Below are 27,481 nucleotides of genomic sequence, written 5' to 3'. Positions count from 1 at the left end.
GGCAGATATCTTTGTTTTGTGTTCAAAAGAAAAGGAAATGCATTTCTGGTTTTATTTCTACAGTGTTGAAGTACTTGTTGGCCCTTGCTGTGACTGGTGGGGATCCCCAAGCACCGCCAGCAGAGGACCTCCTCTAGAGATGGTCAGAACTCCCCTCCACCAAGCGCAGCAGTCGCTGGCAGCATCCATGAGCCACTGAGGTGCCAGCATCTGTGACTCAGGGACGCTACTGCTGCCTGCCAAGCTTGGCAAAAGGGACCCCAGGCCAACTGCAAAGGAAGTCCTCAGCTGACAGTTTGTGGGTTCTCATCAGCTGAGTATTTATATTTTATATTTACATTAGAGGTTCTGGTAGAAACCCATTTACAAAGTATGTATTCTTCCCAATTAATATTTCCAAATTAATAGTCTCTTTGCTTATTTGTAAATGGGTCTCTACCAGAGCCTTTAATTCAGTAGCATAATTAAATAAAATAACTATTTCTGAAGTTTATAGGGAAGGATGGTGACGGAGGGGATTCCTCGCGGGGACGGGTGGGGACGGAGGGGATTCCTCGCGGGGACGGGTGGGGACGGAGGGGATTCCTCGCGGGGACGGGTGGGGACGGAGGGATTCCTCACGGGGACGGGTGGGGACGGAGGGATTCCTCACGGGGACGGGTGGGGATGGGTGGGATTTTGGCGGGGACGGGTGGGGACGGGTGGGATTTCTGTCCCCGCGCAACTCTCTAATATCAAGTTTTTAATAAACATAAACCTATGTTTGAGGCAATGGCAGATTGAGTGACTTGCATAGTAAATGTGGAAGCAGGCTTTGATCCCAGATCTTCTGAAGACCCAGAATAAAAATTTGTGAAGGAGCCCAAATCCTGCTAACAGACTGTGTTTTGGCCCCATGTGATACTGAGGTCCATGATATTTTTTCTGGATGCTCCCCCTAATGTTTGCCCCTATCTTCTGGGCCATAGTCCATTAGTCTATCCACTAAGGGGCTCATAATCGAAACGAAAATACGTCTAAAAACCGGCCTAAATCGGCACTTAGACAATCAGTGAAACAAGTCATCCAAGTGCCGATAATCGAAGTGGGTTTTAGACGTATCTAAAAACGACTTAGGCCTTCACAGTGCTGCAGTACACCCAGAGCTAAAAGGGGCGTTTTAGGAGGAGTGGTAAGGACGGGATTTGGGTGGGACATGGGCGTTCCTAGATTTAGTCGTACTGCATGTATAACTGAACGTTTAAAAACACTGCCTAGATGGAACTTGGACATTGTGACTTAGGCCATCTAAAACCAGGTCTAAGTTATAAGAAGGTATCCAAAGTGACCATATAACCACTGCAGGGCCAAAGTACATGGCGGAAGCACTGATAAAAGAAAACATCGATAAACATTTTGAAAGAAACGAACTTCTGAAAACCAGCCAACATGGTTTCTGCAGGGGAAAATCGTGCCTGACTAACTTACTGCACTTCTTCGAAGGAATTAACAAACAAATGGACAGAGGAGACCCCATAGACATCATATACCTAGATTTCCAGAAAGCCTTTGACAAGGTGCCTCATGAACGTCTACTCCGGAAACTGAAAAACCATGGGGTGGATGGAGACGTGCATAGATGGATCAGAAACTGGTTAGAAGGTAGGAAACAGAGGGTAGGGATGAAGGGCCACTACTCAGACTGGAGAAAGGTCACGAGTGGTGTTCCGCAGGGCTCGGTGCTCGGGCCGCTGCTTTTTAACATATTCATAAATGATCTAGAAACAGGGACGAAGTGTGAGATAATAAAATTTGCGGACGACACCAAACTATTTAGTAGAGCTCGGACAAAGGAGGACTGCGAAGAATTGCAAAGAGACTTGGACAAACTAGGGGAATGGGCAGAGAGATGGCAGATGAAATTCAATGTTGGGAAGTGTAAAGTATTGCATGTGGGAAGCAAAAACTCGAGGTATAATTATGTGATGGGAGGGAAGTTTTTGAATGAGAGTGCACAAGAAAGGGACTTGGGGGTGATGGTGGACATGACAATGAAGCCGACGGCACAGTGCGCAGCTGCCGCTAAGAGAGCGAATAGAATGCAAGGTATAATCAAGAAAAGTATTACAACCAGAACGAAAGAAGTTATCCTGCCGCTGTATCGGGCAATGGTGCGTCCACATCTTGAGTACTGCGTCCAGTATTGGTCACCGTACCTTAAAAAGGATATGGCATTGCTCGAGAGAGTTCAGAGGAGAGCAACACGACTGATTAAGGGGATGGAAAGCCTTTCATATGCTGAGAGATTGGAAAAACTGGGACTCTTTTCCCTAGAAAAGAGAAGATTAAGAGGGGATATGATAGAGACTTACAAGATCATGAAGGGCATAGAGAGAGTAGAGAGGGACAGATTCTTCAAACTTTCAGAAAATAAAAAAACAAGAGGGCATTCGGAAAAGTTGAAAGGAGGCAAATTCAAAACTAATGCTAGGAAGTTCTTCTTTACACAACGTGTGGTGGACACCTGGAATACAATTCCAGAGGAAGTTATAGAGCAGAGTACAGTACTGGGGTTTAAGAAAGGTTTGGACAAATTCCTGCTGGGAAAGGGGATAGAGGGGTATAGATAGAAATTTACTGCACAGGTCCTGGACCTGTTGGGCCGCCGCGTGAGCGGACTGCTGGGCGCGATGGACCTCGGGTCTGACCCAGCGGAGGCATTTCTTATGTTCTTATGTTCTTATGTACAGACCCCTACACACTCCCCCATTGATCACTGCCCCCCCCCCCGCCATAAAATTCATAATAAAAACGTCACATATCTGCCTCCAGAACATCAGCACCTGGCAGCCTGGCATAGGAAAGCCTAGTAGAGCTGCACAGAGGTGGATTAAGTGGTCTGGGTGGTGGGCTAGTGAACCATGGAGAGGAGGACCCAGGCCCATAAGCCACTCTAACCACTGCATGCACGGTGAAACATATGCACCCCCTAAAACCCTTATGTCCTGCCTATAAGTGGCACCTGCAGCCATAAGAGCTATTGGGGTGGTAGACAGGTGGGTCTAGTAGGTTCTGGGGGGTGTTTTGGGGGACTCACCATGACCTATAAGGTTGTTGTGATGAGATGTGTATGTGGCACCCTTTTTGTGAAGTTCACAGCAGTGCCCTGTAAGGTACCCCACTACTCTGGTGCAATGTTTGGGTGTCCAGTCCATCACTTTGCTGCCCATGTCCAAAAGGTCGTTTTCTAGATGTTTTTGACTTGGATGAATTTTTGGATGAAAATGGGGTTTAAAGATAGATGACTTAGTGGTTTGGACAATCTGACGGCTGGACGTACAGTTAGACGATTTTCGGGGAAAAAAAAAATTTGGACGTATTTTTTGAAAATGGGACTTTTCCCATGTCCGACTAAACAACTCACTTATGGGGTTCTTAAATGGTGATTTAAATTTTGATGCAACTTGAGCTTGTATTCTGAGGATTGCACTTATGTGCACAGATTTCAGAATCTTCTACATATCCAAGACTAGAATATCCGTTAGTTAATTTCAATGCCCTTATTGTATCCGTTAGTTAATTTCAATGCCCTTATTGTATGTAGCCTAAGAGACAATTTAGTGGGCTGAATATTTTCAAGACTTCTGCAGAATTTGACCCTAACAACCTTCAGTTGTTGAAATACAAATAGAATTTTTATTAAGATTAAGTGTTTTAATTAACTGGGCAGATGGTGAAAACCTCAAAACATTCTAAGTAATGGTTGAAATATTTTGCGGGATAAATGTTAGTCTACTTGAGCTATTCGGTTTTCCCAGATACCCCTTCTTTGCTGTTTTGCTTTTTCTAGTTCTCTCCTGTAATTTAAACCCCAATGTTCTTGCTCTTTCACTTGTTATAAACTTTCTTATTAAAATGGCACATATCATAATAATCAAGAATTAATTTTCATCTTAATATGTATTATTTTTAAAATTGGTGGTCAGTTTTTATTTCAGTAAATATTGTTACATGCCTATATTGAGTATCACAGTGCATATTTATTATCATAACTGAGATCTAATGCTGAAGAATATGCACTATTTTTTTGCAGGACCTTTATTTATGGAGTGGGACCTGCAGCAAATACTAAGCTTTAACAAGTATTAGCATGCACTGTTAGTGAATGACCCCTTTGGTAATCTGTTTGGTAACAGTTTGCCCTCCCCTTTATGGGAAGACACCAACATCACAAAATTTAAATCAAGTTTAAAAACGTTAAAAAAGTTTAAAAAGGATGCTTTCAATTGCTAATTAACAGATCCTTTTACTAAGGCGCTCTAGCCGTTTTAGCGCGCACTAAACGCTAATGTGTCCATAGGCTTTGATAATACTATGAAATATTTCTATAGTGCTGCACAGAGTCACAAAGAGTAAGAAAACAGTCCCTGCTCGAAAGAGCTTACAATCTAAACAGGCAAGACAGACAAACATGATGTCATGGATACAGTTAAGGGGAACGGTTAATCAGCTGGTTGGGTTGGAGGGCAGAGGAGTAGTGTTAAGGATTGAAAGCAATATCAAAAAGGTGGGTTTTCAGTCTGCTTTTTATATTTAAATGTATTTTTTAGAACAAAATGCAATAAGATCAACAATGGCAAAGAACAACTTTTTTCTTAGTACAAAAGCACAAGTAACAAACCCCCTACCCACCTCCTCTCCCAACACAACCCAAGGTAGGCACAAAATACAATTGGACAGAATATATGGGTCACGTATTCAATAGACAACTTATCCCAGGCAAGCAGGCAGCATATTATCCCAGGACAAGCAGGCAGCATATTCTCACATGTGGGCACATGTGGTTGACGTCATCTACGGAGCCCCAGCGCGGACAGCTTTTCAAGCAAACTTGATTGAAGTTTCAAGTTTGCTACACTGCACCACGCATGTGCATGCCTTCTTGCCCACTAGAGGGCGCATCCCACCTCGTGGTCCTCAGTTCAGTTTTTTCCGCGGAGCCAGAAGCCCTGTGGAAATTGTGCTCTGTTTTTTCAGCCTTCTGACACCGCGTCTGGGTTGTTTAGCTCGGTCGCTGTGCTTTGTTTCTTATTTTTTTCGATTTAGTTCGTCGTTTTCGTCAAAAAAAAAAAAAAAAATTCTTCCTCCGTTCGGCTCCGGGGGCTCCCAGGAGCCGCGGCCGCGGGACTTCGTTCATTCCCGGCCACTTTCTTTTCATGTCCCGTCCCTCGACGGGCTTTAAAAAATGCACCCGGTGTGAGAGGTTACTATCCATCACTGACCCCCACCGGTGGTGCTTGCTCTGCCTTGGACCCGAGCACCCGACTGGTTCCTGCGATTGGTGTGCTACTCTACAGGCTAGAGCGCTTCGTCGACGCCGCGCCAGGATGGCGGAGCTTTTCCAAGTTGACTTCGCGCCCGGAAAGGCCTCGACGTCGGCCTCGGCTTCGGCCCCGGCCTTGACCTCGGCCTCGGCGCCTTCGGCGTCGCCGCGTGCCTCGACCTCGACTTCGAAGCCGTCGGCCCCGACCAAACCTGCCTCGGGTAAGTCCTCTTTTCCATCCCCGACTCCAGGGTCGTCAAAGAAGCCATCCTCGAGTTCCTCTGCGGCGGGTGGGTCGTCCTCGGCCCCGCCCAGGACTCCGGCCACTAATGCCCCGAGGGAATACTCGAGACCAAGGTCGCCCTCCAGGGAGCATCCCCCGGCCTCGGACCTGCCTACCATGGTTGGGATCCCGGCGTTCCAGGACCTGCTCCGAGCATTGATTTCCTCGGAGCTGTCTGGCGCCCTCGAACAACTGCAGCGGGCTGCCACCTCGACTGCTTTGGCCTCGGGGGCTCCGACCTCGGCGACTTCGGTCTCGACTCCCTCGGTCTCGGCGGCCGGGGCACCACCGACCTCGGCCTCGACCTTGCCCTCGACCTCGACCTCGGGGGGCCCGCCTGAGAGCAGCGTTCGGGCCCGGGACAAGATGCGCCGAGTGAGACGGATTTCCTCCTCCTTCTCGAGGTCCTCCCGGGGTTCCTCGCCCTCGGGCCGGCCTCGGGCGAGGCGTCGCCCGAGGAAGCCGAAGCGTTCGCGGGGCTCTCCTCGGCGACGTGGTCGCTCCTCGCCGCTCGGGGGCGAGGCCTTGCGGGTTTCGGAGCTTCGTCCCTATAACCCGAGGCTTCTCCGTTCCCCTGCGAAAGGGGGTTCTCGTGACTCCTCGCCGAGGAAAAGGGGGCGTACCTCTGTCCCTCGGACGCCTGGGACGTCTCCCAGGGGTTCTTCGAGGCGGAGACGTTCCCCGACCCCCTCGAGACCATTAGATCTGGCCTCATGGGGCTCGGGGTCCGGTAGGGAGCCCCGTTATTCACACGAGCCCTCCCCCTTTTTTTTCGGCGGAGAGGTCGAGAACTCCCTCCCCACCGGCCAGGCAGTCCTCCTTCTCTAGCTTTGTGCAGGACATGGCGCGTGCCTTGGGCCTGGACCTCATGGCCGGGTCACGAAATACTAAGGAGTTCCTCGAGGAGCAGGACCTTCCTGCTCCCCCAAGGGAATCCCCTCGGCTTCCCCTGAACAAGGTCCTTCATCAGACCTTGCTTAGAAACCTGACTTCATCTCTTACAGTCGCAGCAGTGCCGTCTAAGATGGAGTCCAAGTACAGGACGATACCACCCAAGGGGTTTGAGAAGGCTCAACTCTCCCACCAGTCTCTACTGGTCGAGTCTGCGCTCAAAAAGACACAACCCTCCCGGGTTTCTGCGGTGGTTCCGCCCGGCAGGGAGGGTCGGACCCTGGACAAGTTTGGTCGTCGCCTCTACGCCAACTCCTTCATGGCAACCAGGGCGTTAAATTATGCCTTTACCTTTTCCTCCTATCTACGTGGCATGGTAAAGGATCTGCCCCAATATCGTGAGGCCTTGCCGGACTCCCGCAAGGAAGGGTTCGACAGGTTTGTGTCCAACCTGTCTCAATTGCGGTTGTACCTTTTCCATGCGGTGTACGATACGTTTGAGCTGGTATCGAGGGTGTCGGCCTTTGCGGTAGCTATGCGCCGGTTGGCGTGGCTACGCACCCTCGATATGGACCCAAACCTGCAGGAACGCCTTGCGGATTTGCCTTGCGTGGGGTCCGAATTATTCGATGAATCCCTGGAGGCGGCGACCAAACGGCTCTCGGAACAGGAGCGCTCGTTGGCCTCCTTGGTCCGTCCGAAACCTCGAGCCACGCCGCAGAAACCCTTCCGGCCTCCCCCGAGGAGGTACCCTCAAAAGTCGACCCCGGCTTTTTCACGGCCACCGCCTCGGCGCCCCCCTCGACAGGGCAGAGGGGGACAAACCAAATCTCCAGCGCAGGGTCCTGCCAAGCCGGCACCGTCCTTTTGACGGGATAGGCGGATGGGGCCGGCCCTCCTCCGCCATCGCGCCCTTCCCATAGGGGGCCCTCCTCCTTCCCATAGGGGGTCGAATCCGGTCCTTTTACGCGGCCTGGGCGGAGATAACATCCGACGCTTGGGTGCTCCGGACCGTCTCCGAGGGCTACTCTCTCAACTTTTGCTCTGCGCCGCCGGAACATTCACCGGGGGCTTGCCCATACAACCGGACCCAGCTCCCCGTCCTCATGGCCGAGGCCAGAGCCTTGTTGAGGCTTCGGGCGGTGGAACCTGTACCCTCCGACCAGCGGGGGCGGGGGTTTTACTCACGTTACTTTTTGGTCCCAAAGAAGACAGGGGACTTACGCCCCATTCTGGACCTCAGGAAGCTCAACAAGTTCCTAGTCCGGGAGAAGTTCCGGATGTTGTCACTTCCGGTTTTATATCCTCTCTTGGAGGAAGGGGACTGGATGTGCTCCCTGGACCTGAAGGAAGCGTACACCCATGTTCTGGTGCATCCCGCTTTCCGCAAATTCTTACGGTTCCAGGTGGGCAAGCTGCACCTGCAGTACAGAGTCCTCCCCTTCGGCCTGGCCTCGTCCCCTCGAGTCTTCACGAAGTGTATGGTGGTAGTTGCTGCAGCACTCAGGTCTCGGGGGTTTCAGGTCTTCCCTTACCTGGACGATTGGCTGATCAAGGCCCCGACCAGGGAAGGGGTTATCTCAGCGACCCTACAGTCTATCGCCTTCCTTCAACGACTGGGGTTCGAGGTGAACTTTCCCAAGTCCCAATTATGCCCGACCCAATCACTTCATTTTATTGGCGCAGTGCTGGACACTGTTCGCCTCCGTTCATTCCTCCCTCCGCCGCGGTTGGAGGCCTTGGTTCGGTTGGGTCGGCTGATCCTTCAGCTGCCGATGGTGTCGGCTCAGCGCATGATGATGCTTCTGGGCCACATGGCTTCGACGGTCCACGTCACGCCGTTCGCCAGGCTGCACATGAGAATTCCTCAATGGACTCTGGCCTCTCAGTGGCGCCAGGAGTGCGATCCGGTTTCTTCTCGCATAACGGTGACTCCTTCTTTGAGACGCTCGCTCCGTTGGTGGACCGACTCTTCGAATCTTTCCGGGGGTTTGCTCTTTCTCGTCCCTCCCCCTCGCAAGGTTCTGACCACGGACTCCTCGGAGTACGCGTGGGGGGCCCATCTCGATGGTCTGCGGACCCAAGGCCTGTGGTCGGTAGAGGACCGACGCTGTCACATCAATGTGTTGGAGCTTCGCGCCATCTTTCTGGCGGCTCGTGCTTTCTACCACCTGCTCCGTGACCAGGTAGTCCTCGTGCGAACGGACAACCAGGTGGCCATGTATTATGTGAACAAGCAAGGTGGGACAGGCTCTTGGTCCCTTTGCCGGGAAGCTCTGCGCCTTTGGGAATGGGCGATCTCCCAGAACATCTTCCTACAGGCGGTCTATATACAGGGGGAACAGAACTGCTTGGCAGACAAACTCAGTCGGCTTCTCCAGCTGCACGAGTGGTCACTCAACTCCAGAGTCCTGCGCGAGGTCTTCGACCGCTGGGGGACTCCGCAAGTGGACCTGTTTGCCTCCCCGGAGACTCGCAAACTACCCCTGTATTGTTCTCGGATGTACTCCCCGGACCGTCTGGTAGCGGATGCCTTCCTTCTCGACTGGGGAGGGAGGTTCCTTTATGCGTTTCCTCCTTTTCCCCTGATCTTGAGGATGTTGGTTCGTCTCAAATCCTCCAGGGCCACTATGATTCTCACTGCACCTCGGTGGCCTCGTCAACACTGGTTCTCCCTGCTTCTTCAACTCAGTGTCAGGGAGCCTCTACTTCTGCCTGTGTTTCCCTCTCTGCTATCTCAGAGTCGGGGTTCGCTGTTACATCCCAATCTTCAGTCGTTACACCTGACCGCTTGGTTCCTTTCCCCTTGACTTCGGTCCAGGTTTCACGGTCGGTGCGGGAAGTTTTGGAAGCCTCGCGCAAGGTCTCGACCAGGCTTTGTTATTCTCAGAAATGGACCAGGTTTTCTTCCTGGTGTTCCTCGCGTCATCTGGATCCGGATTCGGTCCCAGTGTCTTCGGTACTGGACTATTTGTTACATTTGTCTAATTCCGGCCTGAAGACGACATCTGTCCGGGTACATCTCAGTGCCATTTCGGCTTTTCATCGGCACTTGGATGGTCGTTCTCTTTCGCTTCATCCTCTGGTGACGCGTTTCATGAAGGGTCTAATCAATGTTTGTCCCCCTCTGAAGCCCCCTCCTGTCGTTTGGGATTTGAATGTTGTCTTAGCTCAACTGATGAAACCTCCTTTTGAGCCTATCGACAAGTCTCTCCTGAAATTCCTTACTTGGAAGGTGGTATTTCTGATTGCTCTCACATCTGCTCGACAGATTAGTGAGTTGCAAGCCTTGGTTGCGGATCCGCCTTTCACTGTGTTCCATCATGACAAGGTGGTTCTCCGCACCCATCCTAAATTTTTACCTAAAGTTGTGTCTGATTTCCACCTCAATCAGTCCATTGTCCTTCCTGTGTTCTTTCCTAAGCCCCACTCCCATCCTGGCGAGACGGCGCTCCACAAGCTTGACTGTAAGAGGGCGTTGGCTTTCTATCTCCAACGTACCAGGTCTCATAGGAAGGTCCCTCAATTGTTTTTGTCCTTTGATCCTAATCGTTTAGGACACCCTGTTTCCAAGCGCACCTTGTCCAACTGGTTAGCTGCTTATATTTCTTTTTGCTACGCTCAGGCTGGTCTTACTCTCCCGGGTCGAGTCACGGGGCATAAGGTCCAGGCGATGGCAGCTTCGGTTGCTTTCCTCCGATCTACTCCTATGGAGGACATATGTAAAGCTGCCACTTGGTCTTCGGTTCATACGTTCACCTCCCACTACTGTCTGGACACTTTGTCCAGAAACGACAGCCGGTTTGGACAGTCGTAATCTGTTTTCCTAAATTGCCATCCTCCCACCTGCCCTTTTTTGGTTGGCTTGGAGGTCACCCACATGTGAGAATATGCTGCCTGCTTGTCCTGGGATAAAGCACAGTTACTTACCGTAACAGGTGTTATCCAGGGACAGCAGGCAGATATTCTCACAACCCGCCCGCCTCCCCGGGGATGGCTTCTTTGCTAGTTATGGAACTGAAGACCACGAGGTGGGATGCGCCCTCTAGTGGGCAAGAAGGCATGCACATGCGTGGTGCAGTGTAGCAAACTTGAAACTTCAATCAAGTTTGCTTGAAAAGCTGTCCGCGCTGGGGCTCCGTAGATGATGTCACCCACATGTGCCCACATTTGAGAATATCTGCCTGCTGTCCCTGGATAACACCTGTTACGGTAAGTAACTGTGCTTTCTCACATGTGGGTGACATCATCCACGGAGCCTGGTTGTGGACAGCTTCGCAAGCAGACTTGCTTGTAAAACTTCAAAAAGTTCACGACTGCCACACCGAGCAAGCGTGAGTCCCTTCCCGCCCAGAACAGGGCGTGTCTCTCCTCAGTTTTCCGCGGAGCCGAGGAGTCCTATTTCGACTCTTTGCGCTAGACTCAGTTCTGATTTGTGCCTTCTCTCACTGCGGCTCGTGTTTTATTTCTTTTCAGGGTCGCTGTGTATTTCTTGTGCATTTCATTAAAAAAAAAAAAAAAGAGAAAGACTTACTTTATATTTTCTTTCAGTCACGGCGGTGTCTGCCTTGTGGCCTCAGCCGGCAGGTTTCGACTTAGCTGTGGCTACTTTCCCGTATATGTCCCGGCCAGTCACAGGCTTCAAGAAGTGTAGCCGTTGCCAGCGCGCGATCTCCCTCACTGACTCACATCGGTGGTGTATTCAGTGTTTGGGACCTGACCATTGTCTGGAGTCGTGTGTTCGCTGCGCTACCCTTCAACCTCGTGCCCGCAAATATCATTGAGTTCAGGTGGAAAAACTCTGAACATGAAAAATTGTTTGCTTCCATCACTCGTCCTAAGCCTAAGATTTCTACTTCTAAAGGTTTCAGACCTCTTCCATATTATCAGAGGCGTTTTCCACAGAGAGCAGCTCCTTATGCAAGAGCACCTCCAAAGAAACAACCACAACAGCAGTAGAGGCAGCAGAAACCTCAGACTCAGATGGTCTTTTTGACCATCTAATACAGAGCATAACCTCCATCGTTCTGCCTCTGTCCTGTCTCCCATTGGAGGTCGTCTCCATCATTTTTACCACCGCTGGGAGATCATTACATCAGATCTCTGGGTGCTGTCCATCATCAGGGAAGGATACTCTCTTCATTTCATCCAGGTTCCTCCAGATCTGCCTCCAAAAGAGTATCCTTCCAATCCATCCCAGACCACCCTTCTTCTTCAGGAAACTCAAGCTCTGCTTCGTCTCCGTGCCATCGAGGAGGTTCCTCTGGAACAGCAGAGCAGGGGTTTTTACTCCTGTTACTTCCTAGTTCCGAAGAAGATGGGCGATCTGCAACTATTTTGGACCTCAGAGCCCTCAACAAATTTCTGGTCAGAGAGAAATTTCAGATGCTGTCTCTGAAATCTCTATAACCCCTTCTAGATCAGAATGATTGGTTATGTTCTCTAGATCTCAAAGAGGCTTACACTCATATTCTCATTCATCCAGCCTCTCGACAATTCCTCAGATTTCGGTTGGGGAATTTGCATTTTCAGTACAAAGTGCTACCTTTCGGCCTGGCATCATCTCCAAGAGTGTTCACCAAGTGCCTAGTGGTAGTGGCAGCAGCTCTGTGGAACCATGGCCTCCAGGTGTTTCCGTACCTGGATGACTGGCTCATCAAGGATTCAACATCTCAAGGGGTTATTGTAGTGACCCAATGGACTATGTGGTTCCTACAAAGCTTGGGATTCAAAATCAACTTTCCCAAATCCCAGCTACAGCCATTTCAAACTTTGCAGTTCATCAGAGCTGTTTTAGACATTGTCCGATTCAGAGCATTCCTTCCTCATCTCTGCCACAAAGTGTCTTCCTTGACTACAATTTCAGCAAGACACATGATGGTTCTCCTGGGTCACATGGCTTCTATAGTTCACGTGACTCCTTTTGCCAGAGTTCACCTCAGAATTCCTCAGTGGACCCTGGCATCTTAGTGGGCGCAGGCTTGCGACCCACTCTCTCAACACATCAGAGTGACTCCTTCGTTGAGACAGTCTCTCCACTGGTGGATGCTCTCTTCCAATCTCTCCAGAGGTTTATTGTTTCAAACACCTCATCAGAAGGTCCTCACGACAGATTCTTTGACCTACGCTTGGGGGGCTCATCTCGATGGTCTCCGTACTCAAGGCTATTGGTCCAGCACGGATCGTCAGTATCGCATCAATCTGTTGGAATTCGGAGCAATTTTCAATGCTCTCAAAGCTTTTCAGCATCTTCTTCACGACCAGGTAGTTGTCATTCGGACAGACAACCAAGTCGCCATGTACTACGTCAACAAGCAGGGATGAACAGGATCTCTCCCTCTTTGCCAAGAAGCTCTACAGGTGTGGAATTGGGCAGTCCTTCACAACACCTTCCTGAAAGCTGTCTACATTCAAGGAGAGAAAAACTGTCTGGCAGACAAATTGAGTCGTCTTCTACAACCTCACGAATGGACACTCAATTCCTCGCCTCTTCATCACATTTTTTCTGAGTGGGGGACTCCTCAGATAGATCTCTTCGTGTCTCCCCACAACAAGCTGCCTCAATTCTGCTCCAGGATATACTCTCCTCACTGACTGGAGGCAGATGCTTTTCTACTGGAATGGACAAATCAGTTTCTCTATGTGTTCCCTTCATTCCCTCTCATTCTCAAAACACTTGTCAAACTCAAACAGGAACATGCCACCATGATTCTGATAGCTCCTCAGTGTTCCAGGCAACCTTGGTACTCCCTTCTACTTTAACTCAGCAGCAGGGAGCCACTGCTTCTATCAGTTTTTCCCTTTCTGCTTACACAGAGTCAGGAGTCTCTACTTCATCCCAACCTGCAGTCTCTACACCTGACAGTTTGGTACCTCTCAACTTTTCCCAATCTGTACAGGACGTTTTAGAGGCTTCTAGGAAGCCTACCACTAGACAATGCTACAATCAGAAATGGACTAGATTTTCTGCTTGGTGCACCATTCATCACAAGGAGCCTCAATCTACCTCCTTGTCTTCAGTATTGGATTACCTGTTCCATTTGTCTTAATCAGGCCTCAAATCCACATCCATTCCAGTCCATCTAGTGCAATTGCTGCTTTCCATCAGCCTATCGAAGGGAAACCCCTATCTGTTCATCCTCTGGTTTCCAGATTTATAAAAGGTATTTTCAATGTCAAACCACCTCCAGTGGTTTGGGATCTTTGTGTTGTTCTTGCTTAATTGATGAAGCCTCCTTTTGAACCAATGGATTTGGCTCATCTTAAATATCTCACTTGGAAAGTGGTTTTTCTCATTGCTCTCACATCCGCTCGCAGGGTCAGGGAGCTCCAAGCTTTAGTTGCAGACCCACCTTTCACAATATTCCATCATGATAAGGTGGTCCTCCATACTCATCCTAAATTCTTACTTAAAGTGGTTTTAGAATTTCATCTCCATCCATTGTACTTCCGGTGTTTTTTCTAAAGCCTCATTCTCACCCTGGAGAAACAGCTCTTCATACTCTGGACTGTAAGCGTGCTTTGGCTTTCTACTTGCAACACACTCAGCCACATAGATCTGCAACTCAACTTTTTGTCTCTTTCGATCCAAGTTGGGACATCCGATTTCCAAGTGCACCATCTCCAACTGGTTAGCTGCTTGCATCTCTTTCTTCTATGCTCAGGTTGGACTGCATCTACAGAGTCAAGTCACAGCCCACAAAGTCAGAGCCATGACGGCATCAGATCTACTCCTATTGAGGAAATCTGCAAAGCTGCCACTTGGTCCTCGGTTCATTCATTCACTTCTCATTATTGTCTGGATACTTTTTCCAGACGGGACGGCCATTTTGACCAGGCAATTTTACAAAATTTATTCTCCTAAGTTTCCAACACTCCCACCATCTCATTTTGGTTAGCTTGGAGGTCACCCACATGTGAGAATATGCTGCCTGCTTGTCCTGGGATAAAGCACAGTTACTTATCGTAACAGAAGTTATCCAGGGACAGCAGGCAGCTATTCTCACAACCCACCCACCTCCCCTGGTTGGCTTCTCTGCTAGCTATCTGAACTGAGGAGAGACGCGCCCTGCGCTGGGTGGGAAGGCACTTGCGCATGCGCGGTGCAGCAGTCTCAGACTTTCTGAAGTTCTACAAGCAAAGTTTGCTTGCGAAGCTGTCCGTATCCGGGCTCTGTGGATGACATCACCCACATGTGAGAATATCTGCCTGCTGCCCCTGGATAACATTTGTTACGGTAATTAACTGTGCTTTCTCAAGTTGTGTAAGGTCCCTCCAAAATGGGTCCCAAATCAGATGAAAGCGCTGTCCCGCATCAGAATCAAGGTCCACAAATCATCTGCGTTCCAAGGAGGGAGGGATAGAAAGATGCTGCACAAGGGGTTGGGTGAGAGATGATTATTGTAAACACACACAAAAAAAGACATCTCCAAAAATAAGCCCTAGTGTTTTATGGACCCAAAATTAATATAAAACAGTGTCTTATTTTTGGGGAAACACGGTAGTTGTGTTTTCAGACTATCCACAGTGACTGTGTATGACGTAAAAGCACATGCATAGAATAGAATGGAAAGAAAGTTGCATATATAGGAATCACAAATATATCTCATATCTTTGTTGTAACTGGAATGGTCCTAAGGTATGTTTGTGAAGCCCAGTGCTAAACATGATGATTGTTCTGAAAATAAAATGAGTTGGGTGGTTTAAGCTTTGTGAGTGATTCTGTATCGGCAAATTTAGTATATTATTTAGCTGTGTTCTGCAGAAATTTGATTGCCTTGCTTGTTTTTTGTTTACAGGTTTCTGTTGGCCTTGGTTGGTGCTGCTTATGTTTTTACATTGCCTGAGTCGGGTGCTGATGCAGCATGTTGTTTCCATCAGGTCTGTACTTGTTACAGCAACCTAGTTCTCTATTTCTATCTATAATAACATGGAGGCTGATGCAGATTTTCTACCATGAGTGTAATACTATGCCATGCAGAAAGTTAAATGTATTCTAATTTTATTTGCGGAAAACTTGTGGGTAATGGGTTCAGAAAGCGCAGGTTCTTATCCCAGGACAAGCAGGCGGCATATTCTCACATGTGGGTGACGTCATCCACGGAGCCCCGATGCGGACAGCTTTTCAAGCAAACTTGATTGAAGATTTCAAGTTTGCTAGTGCTGCACCACGCATGTGTGTGCCTTCCTGATCCACTAGAGGGCGCATCCCCTCCTCATGGTCTTCAGTTCTTAGTTTATCCCAGGACAAGCAGGCAGCATATTCTCACATGTGGGTGACGTCATCCACGGAGCCCCGACGCGGACTGCTTTTCAAGCAAACTTGATTGAAGATTTCAAGTTTGCTAGTGCTGCACCACGCATGTGTGTGCCTTCCTGATCCACTAGAGGGCGCATCACCTCCTCATGGTCCTCGGTTCTTAGTTTTCCGCGGAGCCAGAAAGCCCTGTCTCTCTTCTCTGCGTTCTTCTAAGTGCCTTTCTAGCACCGCGGCTTCTTTATTTTGTTAGGGAGTCGCTGTGCGTTTGTTGATTGATCGTGTATTTCTTTGTTTCAAAAAAAAAAAAAAAAAAAATGATTTTTTATTGTGTTTCTGCTTCCACAGGCCCTTCTTGGACCTCAGCCATGCGGCTAGGCCTCATTTGGCTGCAGCTGTATTTTCTTCTTCCCTGGCCTCTCTCTGGGCTCACCTCATGTGAGCAGAATGGCCGGGACCCTTTTTCCTTTGTTGGAATCGGATTCGATCCCCGGTAAGTTTTCTTTCTTTCTTTCTGTTCTTCTAGGTGCGTTACCTCAGTGACGCCACCGGCTGAGTCTCAGGCATTCCAGGCATCGAGTGCAGTCGTGCCCGCCTCTACGAGACCTTCGAAGCGTGCCTCCTTTCATGGGAATACTCATCTCGAGGTTGCCTTTTATGGAGCGCACTGCTGCACCTTTATTACCAGTTTCAGTGGTACGGTGCCGACTTCTGACGGACTTCAGTGCCTTGACGTCGAATGGGGCTTCGTGCCTCGACGTCGGCTGAGGCTTCGTGCCTCGACGTCGGCTGAGGCGTCCTGCCTCGACGTCGACTGAGGCTTCGTGCCTCGACGTCGACTGAGGCGTCCTGCCTCGACGTCGACGGAGGCTTCGTGCCTCGACGTCGACGGAGGCTTCGTGCCCCGACGTCGACGGGGGCTTCGTGCCCCGACGTCGACGGGGGCTTCGTGCCCCGACGTCGACGGGGGCTTCGTGCCCCGACGTCGACGGGGGCTTCGTGCCCCGACGTCGACGGGGGCTTCGTGCCCCGACGTCGACGGGGGCTTCGTGCCCCGACGTCGACGGGGGCTTCGTGCCCCGACGTCGACGGGGGCTTCGTGCCCCGACGTCGACGGGGGCTTCGTGCCCCGACGTCGACGGGGGCTTCGTGCCCCGACGTCGACGGGGGCTTCGTACCTCGACGTCGACGGGGGCTTCGTGCCCGGCGTCGACTGGGGCTGGGTGCCCCGACGTCGACTGGGGCTTGGTGCTCCGACGTCGCCAGAGGCTTGGTGCCTCGACGTCGACTGAGGCTTTGTGCCTCGCCGTCGACTGCGGCTGTGTGCCTCGACGTCGACTGCGGCTGTGGGCCTCGACGTCGACTGCGGCTGTGGGCCTCGACGTCGACTGTGGCTTGGTGCCTCACCCCCTCCTGAGGCCTTGTGCCTCGACGTTGAATGCGGCTTTGTGCCTCAACGTCGTCTAAGGCTTTGCGCTTCGACTTTCTGCCTCGACGTCGACTGGGGCTTGGTTTCTCGAGGTCGACTGAGGCTGGGGGCCTCATTGTCGGCTGGAGCTCTGTGCCTCGTCGTTGACCGAGGCTCTGTGCCTCGCCGTCGACTGGAGCTTTGTTACTTGACGTTGCTTGGGGCTTTGTGCCCTTTGGTTGGCTGTGGCCTTGTGTCTCGAAGTCGACGGGGGCTGGGTGCCGCAACGTCGCTGGGGCTTTATACCTCGGCATCGGCTGGGGCTTTGGGCCTCGGCGTCGACTGCGGGTTTGCACCTCGTTATCGACGGGGACTTAGTGCCTCGACGTCGATTGGGGCTCTGTGCCTCGGGGTTTCCGGCTCCTGTTCGAGAGGGTTCCCCGCTTTCTCTTCGGTGCCTTCCGGGCAGCCGTGACGGAATCTTGTAGTTTGGTTTCCTGGAGGAGACTCTCTCCCTGCTCTGGCTCTGTTGCTCCCGCCATGCGTCATCTCGCTTGGTGCAGAGTGTGGCTGAGGATCCGAACCTCCAGGTTCGTCTCGCCACTTTTACTTGCGTGAGTACTGCGCTTCTTGTGGCCTCTCTTGCGGAGGCCGCTAACCGCCTCTCAGAACGCGACCGGTCTTTCGCCTATCGGGTCGCCTTCAGCTGAATCCCTTCTGTCTTGGTGGTTTGGACTCCTTCTCCGGAGGGGCCCTCCGGATACCTTTCTTGTGTTATCTCGGCCTCCTTCGCAGCAGCCGCAATAGCGACTCCTGGCCGTCTTTTTGACTATTCTCGCATAGCCTCCGGACTGCTCTCCTCTGGGGAGTCCTCCCCTCCCTTCGGGAGGGGTGTCTCCGTGTTTGCGCACCGGGAGTATTGCCTCACTTCTGTCGGTGGGGCATTCCCATCCTCCCATCTGCGTCTGGTCATGGCCCTTCGTGACCTGCACTGGTTTCTAGTCGGGGAGTGGTTCAGACTAGAGAATGACAAGGGGAAAAAATCTGTCCCCGTCACCGCCGTTCCCTTCACCGCCCCGTCACCGTCACCGCCATCCCTTTCACCGCCCCGTCACCGCCACTGCCATCCCATTCACCGCCCCGTCACCGTCCCCGCTGCATCCATATAAGCCTTAGTACTGTAATATTTAGCTTATTCCTTTCTTATAAATCAAAGTTCCTGCTGCTGAACTAGAGAAAGAGATGTTCAGCTGGCAGGGCTTTGTTTATAAATTTTTATCAACACAACTAATATACTATTTTATCCTAAAGCAAAAAATAAATAAATAAATATAATTTTTTTTTTCTACCTTTGTTGTCTGGTTTCTGCTTTCCACATCTTCTCATTGAATTCCTTCCATCCACTGTGTGTCTTCTCTCTGCGTCTTCCATTTGCTGTTACTGTGCCTCTCCCTTAACCCCCCCCCCAATTGGTCTAGCACCCATCTTCTTCCCTCCGCTCCCGCATAGTCTGGCATCTGTCTTCTTCCCACTCTGTCTTCCACATTTCCCTTGGGGGTCTGTTCCTCTCCACCCTCCTTCAATGTCTGTTCTATTCCTTTCCACCACCACCCTTCCCTCCCTCCTTTACCATCTGTTCCTTTCTACTACCCTTCAGCTCCTCTCGCGTGGCCTATCTACCTTCCTTCCTCTTATTTTCATGGCACGTTACAATGTAATTTGTGCAAGCCACTGGAGCCTGCAAGCTCGGTCCCTGTCCCATCCCCACAAACCATCTCGCTTCTGTGCTCCTATTTTCTCCATTTCTAATATCTCCCCTATGTATCTGTCATTGCCCCCCCTGTGTCCATATACCATCCCCATGGCATGTCCCCTTTATGTCTCTGTCCCTATGCCCCATGCACATAATTTCCCCTCTTTCTGTTACCTTCCTGTGTCCAGATTTCCCCTATCTTCCTCTTCCATACCAGTGTGTCTCTTCTTTTCAACCCCATCTAGCTTTTTTCCCTCTTTCTTCCCCCCCCCTGCTTCTAGCATCTGGCTCACCTGCCAGTCCTTCCCTTTCTTTCCTGCTGTGGGTTTTTCTTTCCGACTTGGCCCAGAATCCTTTTCCCTTTCACTCCCTCCTTCCAATTTGAGCCGGGAACACTAGCGATCGCACGGTCCCCGCAGCCACTACCTGCCTGCCCAATCGTTCCTAGTGTTTAGCCAGCTCTCTCCCTTCTCCTCACCTTAGTTTATAGGTTTTCATTTTCGGCGACCTGCACGCTTTCCCAAAGAGCCGCGCACGCGCGGCTGCTCAGTGTTCAATCTTCTGCTCTGCTGCAACTTCCTGTTTCCGGTTGCGTCAGAGCAGAAGATTGAAACTGAGCAGCTGCGGGTGCGCGGCTCTCTGATAGCGTGCGGGTTGCCGAAAAAGAAAATCTACAAACTAAGGTGAGGAGAAGGGAGAGAGCTGGCTAAACACTAGAATCGATTGGGCAGGCGGGTGTGAGCTGCGGGGACCGCGCGATCCTTCATGCCTCACTGCGGGGACAAGACCATTCACCGCCCCGCTGGACCCGAGCATCTCAGTGATGACAGGATCGGGATCCCGCTTCCCAGCACATTGTGGTGCCTCCCTCCTTGACACGCTTGTTTCATTGGTGGGCCACCTCTTCGTATCTCCGCATCAGATGGTTCTGCCGATGGACTCCTTGCATAGGCTTAGGGGTGCACCTCGACGGCCCTCAGACTCAGGGTCTTTGGTCGGGTGCGGACCGTCGCAGCCGCATCAATTTGCTGGAGCTCCGGGCCATTTACAATGCCGGGGTGGATTTTCGTTATTGGTTGCAAGTTTGCGGTGTCCTGGTGCGTCCCGACATCCCGGTGGCGATGTATTCTGTGACTGAGCCAGGGTGTACAGGTTCCCTGTTGCTTCGCAGGGAAGCCCTTAGTCATTGACAGGGGGCGTTACACCACTACTTCTTTCTTCGGGCGGTGTATTTCCGGGGCGAGCTGCATTGTCTGGTGGACACGTTGAGTCGCCTTTTTCGGCTGCATGAATGGTCGTTCCATTCTCAGACTCTGTGGCATGTGGTTGTTCGGTGGGGAACCCCACAGGTGTTCTGTTCGCTTCGCCCCTCACTCACTGGTTGCCTCGATATTGCTCGAGGATGTTCTCCCGGGTTCGCATCGAGGTGGATGCTTTCCTTCTCGATTGGATGGGCAGGTTCCTCTATGCGTTCCCTCCCTTTACTCTGTTTCTCAGGTCTTTGATACACCTCCTGTCGGTCTGAGCCACCATGATCTTGATGGCTCCTCTGTGGCCCTGGCAGCCGTGGTTCTCCCTGCTCCTTCAGCGTGTCAAGGAGCCTCTGCTTCTACCTATGTTTCCTTCTTTGCTGTCTCAGTGTTAAGGTTTCTGTTGCATTCCAATCTGCAGTCTCTACACTTATCAGCTTGGTCCTCGCATCGTGTCTCCCTCCTTCTGTTTCTCTCAGTCGGTGGGGGTGTTCTCGAGGCCTCTCGGAAGATCTCCACTCGGCAATTCCATTCCCAGAAAGGGTCCTGATTTTCTGCGTGGTGTGCTCGGCACCGCGTGGATCCGCTCTCTGCCTCCTTGCTTTCAGTGCTGGATTATCTGTTTCACTTGTCTCGGTCTGGTCTCAAATCGACATCTATTCGAGTCTACCTCTGTGCATTTGCTGCCTTTCATCGGCCGCTTGATGGGACGCTGCTCTCCGTCCATCCGACGGTTTCCCGCTTTATGAGGGATCTCTTCATTGTACATCCTCCACATCGTCATTGCCGAGGCTTCGTGTCTCGCCGTCGACTGGAGCTTTGTGACTTGACGTCGCTTGGGGCTTTGCCCTTTGGTGGCGGTGGCCTTGTGTCTCGATGTCGACTGTGGCTTGGTGCCGCAACGTCGCTGGGGGCTTTATATCTCGGCAGCGGCTGAGGCTTTGGGCCTCGGCGTCGACTGCGGGTTTGCCCCCGTTATCGACGGGGGCTTGTGTCTCAACGTCGTCTGGGGCTCTGTGCCTCGGCGTCTCCGGCTCCTGTTCGAAAGGGTTCCCCGCTTTCTCTTCGGTTCATTCCGGGCAGCCGTGACGGAATCTTGTAGTATGGAGTTTGGTTGCCTGGAGGAGACTCTCTCCCTGCTCCGGCTCTATTGCTCCTGCCATGCGTTATCTCGCTTGGCGCAGAGTGTGGTTGAGAATCCGAACCTCCAGGATCGTCTTGCCACTTTTACTTGCGTGAGTTCTGCGCTTCTTGAGGCCTCTCTTGCGGTGGCCAGTAACCGCCTCTCAGAACGCGACCGGTCCTTCGCCTATCGGGACGCCTTCAGCTGAATCCCGTCTGCCTTGGTGGTTTGGACTCCTTCTCCGGAGGGGTCCTCCGGATACCTTTCTTGTGTTCTCGGCCTCCTTCGCAGCAGCCGCAATAGCTGCAACAGCGCCGGCTGCAACAGCGACGGCTTCGGCGACTCCTGGCCGTCTTTTTGACTATTCTCGCATAGCCTCCGGGCTGCTCTCCTTCTGGGATTCCTCCTCTCCCTTCGGGAGGGGTGTCTCCGTGTCTACGCACCGGGAGTATAGCCTCGCTTCTGTCGGTTGGGCATTCCCATCCTCCCATCTGCGTCTGGTCCAGGCCTTTCGTGAACTGCACTGGTTCTAGTCCGGGAGTGGTTCAGACTCTGCCCGCCCCAGTCTCGGGAGTCCGTTGGGGCGGACCTGGACCCAGTTTGTCTGCGCTCCTTTTTGTCTCGGCCTCAGGGGGTGGCCCTTATTTGTTTATGCCGGAAGGTGGCCCCTCTGTCCTCGGTCCGCCTCCGGTCTTTTCTGCCTCGGCAGGCCGCCTGTCTGCGCTTGAGTCAGCTGGTGTCTCCGCAGTCTTCGGTCTCGGCCGAGCTGATGCTGATCCTTTTGGGATCATGGGTCTCCACGGTTCATGTCCCGATGTTCGCCTGGTTTCATCTTCGTGTTCCCCGCTGGACCCGAGCATCTCGGTGGTGGCAGGATTGGGATCCCGCTTCCAAGCACATTGTGGTGCCTCCCTTCTTGACACGCTTGTTTCGTTCGTGGGCCACCTCTTCGTATCCCCGCATCAGACGGTTCTGCCGATGGACTCCTCGGCATAGGCTTAGGGGTGCACCTTGACGGCCTTCGGACTCAGGGTCTTGGTCGGGTGCGGGCCGTCGCAGCCGCATCAATCTGCTGGAGCTCCGGGCCATTTATAATGCCGGGGTGGATTTTCGTTATTGGTTGCAAGATTGCGGGGTCCTGGTGCGTCCCGACATCCCGGTGGCAATGTATTCTGTGACCAAGCCAGGGTGTACAGGTTCCCTGTTACTTTGCAGGGGAGCCCTTCGTCATTGGCAGGGGGCGTTACACCACTACTTATTTCTTCGGGCGGTGTATTTCCAGGGCGAGCAGCATTGTCTGGTGGACACGTTGAGTCACCCTTCTTGGCCGCATGAATGGTCGCTCCATGCTCAGACTCTGCGGCATGTGGTTGTTCAGTGGGGAACCCCACAGGTAGTTCTGTTCGCTTCGCCCCTCACTCACTGGTTGCCTCGATATTGCTCGAGGATGTTCTCCCGAGTTCGCATCGAGGTGGATGCTTTCCTTCTCGATTGGATGGGCAGGTTCCTCTATGCGTTCCCTCCCTTTACTCTGATTCTCAGATCTTTGATGCACCTCCTGTCGGGCTGCGCCACCATGATCTTGCTGGCTCCTCTGTGGCCCTGACAGCTGTGGTTCTCCCTGCTCCTTCAGCGTGTCAGGGAGCCTCTGCTTCTACCTATGTTCCCTTCTCTGCTGTCTCAGTGTTGAGGTTTCTGTTGCCTCCCAATCTGCAGTCTACACTTATCAGCTTGGTTCCTCGCAACGTGCCTCCCTCCTTCTGTTTCTCTCAGTCGGTGGGGATATTCTCGAGGCTTCTCGTATGGGCTCCACTTGGCAATGCTTTTCCCAGAAATGCTCCTGATTTGCTGCGTGGTGTGCTGAGCACTGCATGGATCCACTCTCTGCCTCTTTCCCTTCAGTGCTGGATTTTCTGTTCCACTTGTCTCGGTCTGGTCTCAAATCGACATCTATCCGAGTCCACCTCTGTGCGATTGCTGCCTTTCCTTGGCCGCTGGATTGGAAACTGCTCTCCGTCCATCCGACGGTTTCCCACTTTCTGAAGGGTCTCTTCAATGTTCATCCTCCGCTCAAGCCCCCTCCGGTGGTTTGGGATCTTAGGGTGGTCCTGGCTCAATTGGTGAAACCTCCGTTTGAACCCATTGATAACGCTCTTTTGATCTGTTTCACCTGGCGGGTGGTATTCCTGGTTGGTCTCACATCTGTTCGTAGAGTCCGTGAGCTGCAACCTCTGGTTGCGGACCTGTCTTCTGCTGTATTTTATCTGGACGCAGTGGTCCTGCGTACTCATTACAAGTTCTTGCCCAAGAAGGTTTCGGACTTTCATCTCAATCGTTCCATTGTTCTTCCGGTCTTTTTTCCGAAGCCCCACTCTCATCCTGGCGTGGTGGCGCTTCATACGATTGACTGTAAGAGGGCGTTGGCTTTTTATCTTCAACGCACTCAGTCTCATCGGACGGTTCCTCAATTGTTTTTGTCCTTCGACCCTACTCGGGTGGGACGCCCTGTTTCCCAGCGCACCTCGTCCAACTGGTTGGCTGCTGGTTTGCTACGCTCAGGCTGGTCTCGCGCTGCATGGTCGAGTCCCGGGACATAGAGTCCGAGCGATGGGGGCTTCTGTAGCTTTCCTTAGGTCAACGCCTATCGAGGAGATTTGCAAGGCTGCCACTTGGTCTTCGGTTCATTCTTTCTCCTCCCACTACTGTCTGGATACTCTGTCCAGGAGCGACGGCCGGTTTGGCCAGTCGGTTTTGCATAATCTGTTTTCTTGAATTGCCAACTTCCCTCCGTCCCTTTTTGGTTAGCTTGGAGGTCACCCACATGTGAGAATATGCTGCCTGCTTGTCCTGGGATAAAGCACAGTTACTTACCGTAACAGGTGTTATCCAGGGACAGCAGGCAGATATTCTCACAACCCGCCCGCCTCCCCAAGGTTGGCTTCTTTGCTAGCTATCTAAACTGAAGACCATGAGGAGGGGATGCGCCCTCTAGTGGATCAGGAAGGCACACACATGCGTGGTGCAGCACTAGCAAACTTGAAATCTTCAATCAAGTTTGCTTGAAAAGCTGTCCGCATCGGGGCTCCGTGGATGACGTCACCCACATGTGAGAATATCTGCCTGCTGTCCCTGGATAACACCCGTTACGGTAAGTAACTGTGCTTTGTGGGCAAGTAAAAAAAAAAAAAAATAGAAGTGCTAGCACATTGGTGCCTGTTCTTCTAAAATATGAACCTTGCAAAAATGCCAATATGTGTGTGTTCACTTTTGGTTTTGTTCAACACGCACACATGTCTGTAATCTCCTGTCGGCCTTTAAACCTTGCAGGGGTTTCCTTCAGGTTGCAAAAGGAGAAAAAACTGGCAGTTAAATCTCTGAAATACTCATGAAATCCTCTCCAAACCCTTATATGCAGCCCCGGACCTGGTAGAAAAATTTCACAGTAACATTGCTTGAAAGCTCCTGTTTATCCCTGTGCATTGTTGTGGAATGCTTAATAATAATAATAATTTTATTTTTTATATATCGCCAAAGCCATGGTAGTTCGAGGCGGTTTACAATAAGAGAGCTGGACAGTCAGCGATATAATTACAATATAGAAACAATGAATACAAGTACACTGAATGCAAGTACAAATAAGAAGAGCTGGACAGTCAGCGATGTAGTTACAATGTAGAAGCAATGGAGTAGTATACAGAATATAAGAGATAATGAACAGCAATTCTTAGGTGACAAATCGGTTGAACAGTTTCGTTTTTACTAATTTTCTAAAACTAATATAGGATGAGGAGAGCATGATAATGTTACCCAGCCAGTCGTTCAGTTTACCTGCCTGGAAGGCTAGAAGAGTTCTGTCCAGGAATCTTTTGTAATGGCAGGCCTTTATTGTAGGGTGTGTAAATATGTGGATTTTACATGTGGGCCTAATAGTGTAATGGCCTGATCAGCATTAATTTTAATGCAATGAGCAGCTATGTATTCCATTCAAGTTAAAACCTGCACTCAATTCCTCTCTGCATTGCTAAATGCATACAAACTGCTGATAACCTCATAGCTAGGTCTACGGTAGCTTTTTGCATGGGCCCAACTGAATTCAGGATCCTACATATGAATAAAACCTGCTCAAAAGGCCACCCAATCCTACACATGTCCTTCATTTATGTGTCAGTTGTTGATTTATCCAACAGCATGTTTTGGATAGTTCTATTTAAAAATGTATTACTTTGCAGATGACTGTGTTCTTCAATGCAAGGTCTGGGGGCTAGTGGTAGCCCCTGGAAACCTCTGGAGTGGCCCTTATTGTCTTTATGGTTTTATTTTATTTTTGTTGTCCCCTTGCTATTTTGCCTCTCTACCCAGACTCGACAGAAAGAGGAAAGTGGATGGGCGGAAGAGTGCAAGCTTGACAGATATTTTCCATTAGACAAAAGAGAATGCATTTGAAAATGCTTGCAATCTTGATACCCTCCCCCCAAGTGAAATTTGATGGTAGGACAGCCATTTCCCAGTAGACAAAAGAGTGCATTTGGAAATGTTCACAATCTTGAGGATACCCCCTCCCTCCCTAATGAAATTTGAAAGTAGGCTGGCAGGGATGGATGCTATTGATACCAACTGGTCAGCAGTGTTATGGCCCTGCATGGGAAGATATTTGCTGACTCTCCTTCAGCTGATTAGAATCCAAAGTGGTTTCGACTTAAAAATCGATGAAGATCATCACTGTTTTATACTAACTCTTGTTCCCTAATCTTTCCTCTCTAAATGATTGACAGTAGTTAGTCAGTGGATTGAAGAAAACAGATTAAATCTACTGTAATTTCTAAAACATTAGGTGTGATTTACTTGTTCTCAGAAATAGGATCACTCTCCTGTGCTTTGGTATATTCAGTTGTGCTAGTCCAGTGTTTTTCAACCTGCGGTACGCCTATCCCAGGGGGTACGCGGACTGCCCGTTAGGGGTACTCGAGCTGGCTGCCGCCACCACTTCCTTCCTGCCCCACTGCCGAAGCTGACCCTGTCACCTGACACACTCCTTTCCCACCCCCATCTCCCTGCTGCCAACGCCGCAACAACAGCCACCTGACATGCCGCCACAACAGGAATGGGCCAGTGCATGCAGCGACTGCACGCATCCAGCCCACAAGCCTTCCCCCCAATGTCAAGGAAATACTAATCTAGCTGATCTCACACTAGTCCTCAATATTATTGGATCCACTATTAAGAGCAGAACATATATAATTCAAATTAATTAAGTAAGAAAAATCCTTGTCTGACTAAAGTGCAGGGAGCTAATTTTCCATGGACATTGTTATTCCTTTTTCAAGACATTTCATTGAGAGAAAACTAATCAATTGAGATGGCTCTGTAAATATATACTTCAATGATAAATATCTAACTACACATTTACATGGATATCTCAAGAAAAAACAACCCCCTATTTGAGTCACACCAGGTTTTAGAATTAAAAATTCTTTCCTTCTTTTTTGAGTCTCTCTAGAGACATCAGGGAAAATCTGAATGTGCTGCCCCAGGAAGTCTTTGGACCTATTTTTAAAGAAAAGTTTTAATATCCAATCCTTGTCTGGAGCCAAAGCAACAGACAACAAGAGAGTAGCTGGAACAGCCAGCTCTCTATCTGATTGTTCCAGTATTGCCGAAATGTCCAATGACCTCTCCCGGGGTTCCTCAATGTTTTCTTCTTTGAATTGGGGCTTAACAGGTAGGTAATACACTCTTGTAAGAGGAGGTAAGGAGTTTTCAGGAATTTCCAAAATTTCCATAAAATATCTTTTCACCATTTCTCTAGGAGAAGTTGACAGGATCTTTGGAAAATTTATAAATCTCAAATTATTTATTCGACCATTATTCTCCTGTACTTCCAACTTCTTCCTGAGTAATATATTATCTTTAACCAACATATCTTGATTTTGTTTCAATAACATTAGCTCCTTATTTGTATTTTGTGTCTCTGTTTTAAATTGTAACATATCCTGCTTTAAAACTTTTATTTCTTCCTTTTGTTCTTTTAATTCTTTATCCAAACTTTTTATTTGAGGATTTAAGGAATTCCCCAAATTCACCACCAAGTCCCATAATGCTTCGAGTGTGACTGTAGGAGGTTTTGTAGGTGAAAAAAGTTGTAATGGTGTAGTATCTAAATGTTCTGAAATTAGCTTTACCTCAGTGACGTCTTGTATTCTCCCAACCTCTGTTGT

General features: G+C 50.4%; 1 protein-coding gene across 17 annotated transcripts in view; it reads left to right on the top strand.

Moving 5' to 3' along the window:
* Positions 1-27,481, top strand: part of MICAL3 (microtubule associated monooxygenase, calponin and LIM domain containing 3) — a 711,269-nt gene that overhangs the window by 5,337 nt on the left and 678,451 nt on the right. For 16 of the 17 annotated variants that reach the window (XM_033950898.1, XM_033950894.1, XM_033950892.1 and 13 more), the window contains exon 2: positions 15,275-15,356. The exons of the other annotated variant lie outside the window; for it this stretch is intronic. The gene's annotated coding sequence lies outside the window, so the exon portion shown is untranslated. The remainder of the gene's footprint in view (positions 1-15,274; positions 15,357-27,481) is intronic. 17 annotated transcript variants of the gene reach the window in all.

Source organism: Geotrypetes seraphini, chromosome 7 (genome assembly GCF_902459505.1).
Source record: "Geotrypetes seraphini chromosome 7, aGeoSer1.1, whole genome shotgun sequence".
Classification (NCBI taxonomy): Eukaryota; Metazoa; Chordata; class Amphibia; order Gymnophiona; family Dermophiidae; genus Geotrypetes; species Geotrypetes seraphini.
The sequence above is the reverse complement of the archived record's forward strand: the minus strand, read 5'-3'. Positions and strand labels throughout refer to the sequence as shown.